The sequence below is a fragment of the Neopsephotus bourkii genome, unplaced genomic scaffold, assembly GCF_033783945.1.
Source record: "Neopsephotus bourkii isolate Nb327-2 ecotype Australia unplaced genomic scaffold, CSIRO-AGI_Nbou_v1 NB_168, whole genome shotgun sequence".
NCBI classification, from domain to species: Eukaryota; Metazoa; Chordata; class Aves; order Psittaciformes; family Psittacidae; genus Neopsephotus; species Neopsephotus bourkii.
The window spans coordinates 12,989,237-12,996,481 of NW_026900684.1; the positions used below are offsets into that span (position 1 = coordinate 12,989,237).

The window sequence follows — 7,245 nt, forward strand, 5'->3', positions numbered from 1 at the left end:
TTCATCAATAATAATTTCAGTTATTACTTTGGGCTTGCATCCAAGTATAAACTGCTAACCTTTTATATAATTTCCACAGTAAGGGGCAGTTAAATGGTACATCCAAAGATAAAATAATTAAAATGGTGAGGACACTTCTTTGACATACTGTTCAAAACTTTCTTCACTTTTTTTGTTATGCTATATTAGAAAAAAAATGGCTTTTACTGGAGTCATCATCCCCTAATAGAAATAAGCAATCATGGGTAGAAATAAAGACAATTTCTTACCATCAGACCCTGCCACCCTGAAAAATATGTCAGGTTTCACATGCCTTTCTTTTCAAGTTCATCTGTTTCACCTAGTTGAAGAGGTCGTACCTTTGAGTCTGGTAAATTACTTCTTTATAGAAAACTCTTATGAATAAGATAATAGGTAGATTAAAAAAATAAATAAATTAGAGAATACACCTCAAAGAGTAATCTTAAAGTCTAAATCCACAGTAGTAACCCAAAAGGAATATGCAAACTTGTAATCTTTAAGCAGGACTGTTTCCAGACCTAATTTGAGTTGAACTCTTTAGAATCAAAGTGTGAGAAACAGAGTGAAATATCAAATTTTAGGGCTAAGTACTTTACCTGAATTCTAAAAAAATAGGTAAGCCTATTAAAATTCGAGGTTTTGTGCAGCTATATTAACTATGTACATTCATGACATCATACGCTGTCCAGCTCCCTGTTGAACTTTGGGATATTCCCTCCTGATGTAAATCTTATCATGCCCATTTACTGTGATTTACTTCATGTCATGAAGCAATATCAGAAACTGTAAACTGGATTCTTTCTGTACTACTTATGAATTGAAGATGAGTACAACAGATGATGTCCAATTGTTAATGGGCATTTGGGCCACAGAAGCTGTTATCTACTAGTCTAAGTAAACACACCTGAAGTGCATGCAGTAGGAATATTGCATCCTTGGCACCAACTTTGCTCTATAAGCCTTCTCCCATGGGGCTGCACTATTTGCTTATGCAGGTGTAACCTCAGTCTTCTGAGGTTTGTATTTTTGCTGTCACTCTGGTTCTAAGGATTTAAGGGTAGAAGTGGGAATATTTGCTTGTAATCCAGGTCACCTCAAGAGTGAGCTTCAGAGAAAATTAGAAAATAATAAGGAGCCTTGGTACATTATAGACAGGAATAAGAAAAGCCCAGAAAGGGTGGAGTTATTTATTGTGCTATTTTTAGCACTTTAATATGACCTTTCTTTAGAATATATAAACATATAGTCCCATGAATTTACATCTGTTAAATCCAATTTCATAAATCCAACATTTACAAGTGTCATGTAAAAGAAAGAAAAAGGCTAACTACTCCAAATAACTCGCTCAGACTAACACTCAGAGTTTGGTTCTTAGCTGAATTAGAGATTCTATTTATGTCTAACTTTTTTTCTTGGTGGCTTTTTCGTCTGTGTTCTATTGCAATGTCATCTTTGAAGACATTATTGCTGGAATTAATTACTTCTCCGTATACCAGAGCACTGGCATCCTGAATTTGTTACATCAAAGGATATTGACTGAGAAGACAAATAATTAAATGACCCGTAACACAGGTAAATGATAGTCTTAGGATCAAAGACATCCCCTATGAACACTGTGTGCTACTCTGTTCTGCCGGTCATAGAAAGTGTTATTTGGTTGCTGCAGCTGTAGTGAGGTAGCTTTTGTCAGTCCTTCAAAGTGAACGGTTTCCAAACAGGATCTTCCTGTTTGTTTTCCTTGTTTGCTAGTTGTTCAAAAAATACTAAGATGAATGTTAGACTTTTTCAAGTATCAGTTCATATGACATGACTACATTAGTGCTTGAGGGCTAGATATCGGAACCATTTTCAAGTGAAAGAGTAGACACTCACCCGTAGTCTGATTTGGAAATGGATGGAGATGGCTGACTAAGAATTTTCTGGTGCAAGAAAATAGTATGCAGAAAGTATTAACTTTAAATCTTATCTTGAACCAAGAGCATTGTTATTAGTCATCTTTGAAATTGAGTTAAGCTTAAGATGTAAAAGCCACCCCTCTTCAAGTACAAGAGTGCCCAGGTAGAAAGCTAGTGTAGAAAAGCTAGTGTAGCTGTGGCTCAGACTGTAAGAACTTGTTTGCATAGAAATGGTGTGATGTTCCTTCTTTAAGTATGACTTCCTCAGAATCATGGATGTGTTTGTCAGTGCCTCTCTCCTCCCTTCATTTATTTATTCCTCACTGTTTTTGAATGTAAGTATCTTATTCAGCCACCAAGTTTAACACGTTACACATCATTAGCTTTGAACTAGGTTGGATACTTCACTGTGGTGCAAATAAGTCAGGAAACTAAAAATCTACATGAGTATTAGAAAGCAGAAATAACATTTGTGCTGTGAAACAGGCATTCTTCATGTTATGGCTTCTTTGTTTATGATGGATAAGAGCTGTTCTCCTGCAGCAAAATAACTTGGAATATATGTATGTGTATGTGTGATACAAGATTTAGAAGAAGAATATTTTAAATTATTGTGTTTATCTAGAAATTGATGACTGGATCACTAGCTAGTACAAATTTACATACTGCTTATTGACAGTCAGAAGTACTACTAAATGACAGTACTAAGAATAAAAACTGGATTATGTTGCTTGATAATATAAACATATTTCCATTCAAAATGAAAGGTCTATAGCTGCAAGGGTTCTTGGAAGATTTATTAAATACTGTCTGTTATAGTAAACTTTTATTCAGTGTATGTGTAAATAATAATCTCATATGGCTTTCAACTGTTAGTTTACTATGTAAGAATTCTATACTGCTGCAATGGTAATCTGGTATGATTAATTCTTTATATAATTTCATGTAAAATATTTGTCCATACATCTGTTTTTTTTTCTCACTATTTTTTATTACCTCATTAAAGTTCATAGCTTATATCCATATTTTTGGTCAAGTACTTTCCATCAGTTCTTAAAATTAACCTTCTCAACTAATAGTCCTCTTTCATTTCTGCTTCTTAGTGTTATTATCATACTAGAGCTTAACAAGGAGAACAAGAGTCAGTGCAGAAATAGTACCCTTTATGAGTGGAACTAAGGACCAAGAGCCGCTAGATCTCAGAATAAGAAAATAATTACTTCACCTACTCAGTATCCTGAACTGAATTCAACTGCAAAATCTTCCTGACTTTGACAGGACCAGATTTACATTACAAGAAAGACCTGTCTATTGCCAGAATCTTTACCTGGATTCTTTACAGATGGAAAACTTTACTGTATGTGATAGAAGTGAGGATATTAGTGTGACAAGAGAAGGAAGATATTCAAGAAATGCAGAAATTACCTGCAGGAAGGTTTACAACTCTTCAAAGTGGAAGGAGAGATGTTGTTGTCCTCTGACAGAACATAATAATGCATGAGTAGAACAACTAGGTAAAGTATAACTGTATGTTGAATGTCCCTAGTAAAAGGTCTCTTTACTGTGCATGTATGGTTGCTTCCTGTCTCTTAATGATTAAGCAATGGTTATGTATGATGCCTTTAATGTTCCAGTAGCTTTTATAACGACAGATCATTAAAATTAGTTTTGTTGTGACAGGACAATCATGTAAGAAGTGATTTTACCTCTGTACAGTGGTATCTGCCAACACATCTGTAAAAGACTGTCTTTGCCTGTACAAAAAGGTCAAGTAGATTTTTTGTGAAACCTTTTTAAAGTAGTACAACTCCTGTGTGAATATTCTTAAAGTAGTTTCTTCCCAGTTCAGCTTAAACTGATCTGCAATCAGATTCTTAACTCAGAAAGATCCAGAGTTTACAGTGATCTGTTCAGAGGGTCTTTTCATGTGGAGAGAAATTTCTCTGGAGTATATTTAATGTTAGTTTTTGTGTTAAGAGAGCTTTCAAAATGAAGTTGAAATTTATCTATACCTAATGACAGTTTCTGTTTGCAGTGGCAACTTCATAAGAACACAGGACTTTTTCACATTTATACCTCTTTTCATTGTAGGCCAACATTTTACTGTCTATATCAGAGATACTTGGTATCCAGTCCTGGTATGTTCTCCCATTTGAAAGTGGGATGATAACTCTTTGTCCTGGGTTTAGCAGTAGCAGTCAATTTCCCCCCCTTCTTAGTAGCTCGTGCAACACTGTGTTTTGACTTTCAGCCTGGGAATAGAGCTGATAACACTGATGTTTTTAGTTGTTGCTAAGTCATGTTTACCCTGATCAAGGACTTTGTGAGTCTCATGCTCTGCCAGAGAGGAGGGGAAGCCGGGGAGAGGCAGAGACAGGACAGCTGACCCAAACTAACAAATGAGGTATTCCGTACCACAGCATGTCATGCACGAGGAGGTAACTGGGAGATACCCAGAAGGGCACAGGCTCTCTTTTGGGGTCAGACTCATTTTGGCGGGTGCTATTGTATTCTCTCCCCTTGTTATTTCCTTTACCATTATTATTACTGGTGGTAGCAGTAGTGGTTTGTGTTATACCTTAGTTACTGGACTGCTCTTATCTCAACCCGTGGCAGTTACATCTTTCGATTCTCCTCCCCATCCCCCCGGGAGCAGGGAGGGGGGCGGGGGGGAAGGAAAGAATGAGGGAGGAAGGGGGGGAGTGAGTGAACAAGCTGTGTGGCTGGGTTTAAACTATGACACTTCTTAAAACTATGTCTCACTCATCATGCAAAGTGGGACATAGGCTACTGAAAACATGGATTGGGAATGTGCACATAGATTTTTTTTTTCTATTTCTGTTATTTAATTATTACACATGACATTTTTAAATACACTTACTTCACTAGAAGGGTGGTTCCATGTGTCTACTATTAGTTAAAAGATCGGAAAGTTCATTTCAGTTCTGTTTAGAGTGTATGCAAAAATTTGGACTGTAACTCACAAGGATTGAACATGTATGCTTGATCTGGATTTTCCAAATCACAGTTCTGAGCTCTCTTACCTTTATGTCAACAATGACATGTATCTCCCCACAACCATGTGTTGCTTTGGATGACAACACTGGATGAGAAACAGTGGTTTCTTTTTAATCAAAATAACTGCTTTGCAGATTAAATGTCTTTATAACAATAAGCAATAAATTAAATTAATTAAAGACCAAAGGAAATAAATTTACAAAGAAATTCAATTTATTGTTGCTTTTAAATCAAAATTGCTAGAACATGGATCCTTGTTGGGTTCATTCATCCTTGGATAAATAAATGACTTGGAAACAGCTTGTGAAACCGTAAATGCTTAGGAGACTCAAGAGAGCCTTTTCTCTTAGAAAAATTTATTTACAGAGAGATCTTTCACTAAATATGTTTATATGACACCTGAAGGTAAAAAGAATTATTTTTTTCTGTTATTTCCTTACTGAAGTACTGTTGGGTTGAAGGAAATTATTGAACTAGTGAGCCTTTAAAACATCATTCCCCTGGGCTGTGGGTGGCTTGTTCACTGCTATGTGTGTTCTCCAAACACATATTTAAAAAAACTTGGTTTCATGTTTAAGCAAGGCAGAAGGTATTTGCAGCAAACACTATATTTTGATATTAAAATATTGCTAATTTTTAAACTTCTCTTTTTCACTACTTTGACCATGTTTTGAATATCAGTAGCATTTAGTGAGCTTTTAGAAGGTTAAAACAAAACAATATAAACCCAAACTTGTCTTAACGACAGTGTAGATACTGGGACAGACAGTTTGCAGTCACTTTTATTGCCAAGTAATTTATAAAATGGGAGACATTTTGCATTGAGAACACTTACTAGAATAAACTGAAGTGTTTTATTATTTAATTTGTTAATTAAAGTACGGAAAGGTTTTATAATGGAAAGCTCTGCAAGCCACTTCCCTTGAGGTGCCAAAACTCCTGATGAAGTCCTGCACATACTACAGACATATCCATGTGCAAGACCAAACTGGATTCTTACTTCTGAATGATGTTTTTTTCCAGTTCAGAGTTAAAGAGGTACCAACTGCTGAGATGCCTTTGTCTTCCCTAGAATCAGGATGTGACCAATCACTTCTTAACTTGGTGAGAAGAGGGAACTGGGATGCAGCTGGCTATCAGATGCTGTCTCCAAGCTCTTTGCAAGCTTCCTGCTCTGCACAGAGTATCTTGCTTTTGCGGGTTCCTGAACCAGACGGTGGGAACTCAGTGGAAGATCAGCATTAGGGACCAGCTCCCACTGAGTCCTGCAAGCAGAGCAGAATGTTGCCTAAAGTGTGGATTTTTTCTGCTTCTTATAAAAAAAAGAGGAATAGTACCTCTTTCTGTAGGAGGCTTTGTCAAGGCATAAACTGGAAATGTGTTCCTGGAATTGCTTACTATCAATAAAAAGCATTTTAAACTTAGATACAAGTTTTCATAATGAATTGATTTGTTTGGGAAAAGCATTTTTGTGCTAGTACTGTATACACATCAGACCTTTGGGCTGACAAATAATGTCAATAAAACATGATATTATCCTTCCAGCAAATTTCTCTAGCATTGATTGGGTCATGGATTGATATGGAGCTTAATAAATTTGTAAATTAATGACTAATATCAACTCGGGGGAGAGGGGTTAACAGTTTCATCTAAAAATATCTACTAGAAGAAAAGAATGAACTGAATTTCTTACAGATTAAATAGATTGGGATTCCTGGGGATCTCTTTTTTTGCCCATGCTATTTCATGACCCCTGCTGTGGGGAGGGCAAGTAGGGGAGTCAGGAAACATCAAGAAATGTAGCTAGGATTCTACAGAAACTGTTGTGGCACTGGAAAAGATAGGCAAGTTAGCATGCAGTGAGCCTTGGACCTCAGTGAGGCAGGGAAGAACATTGCAACCTGATGTAACTGGAAAAACATCTTAGGAAGAGGGTGGGGGAAGATATGCCTGGTATAGAAAATCAAGAATTATCTATCCTGTATCAATTCTCCATTATGTATAATAGCAGAGGACAAAATGCAGGCATTATGGTGACCTGGGGAAACTGCTGAGAGGCTCTAAAAGCAACCTGCCTTGTCCCCTTTTCCTAGAGAGAAAGAAACGAGGATTTTGGGTTAATGTTAGCTATATTACAAAATAAGACATTCTACTTACTTTCCTGAAAAACACTGACAATCTGAAAAAAATGGATTGTAATTAGGCTGCTGAACAACTACCACCTGAAGCTTTGTGACAACAAAGTCAATTTCTTGGTATTTTTACTCATCACTGTTGTGAAGAACAAAATTACTTCTTCTTCCCTCTATAT

General features: G+C 36.4%; 1 long non-coding RNA gene across 1 annotated transcript; it reads left to right on the plus strand.

Annotated features, from left to right (window-relative positions):
• The first annotated feature begins 1,362 nt into the window (after positions 1–1,362).
• On the plus strand, positions 1,363–6,483 carry LOC133222958 (uncharacterized). The gene is made up of 3 exons (XR_009728422.1): positions 1,363–1,593; positions 5,958–6,150; positions 6,212–6,483. It is a non-coding gene; the product is annotated as an uncharacterized LOC133222958 (long non-coding RNA).
• Positions 6,484–7,245: the final 762 nt, after the last annotated feature.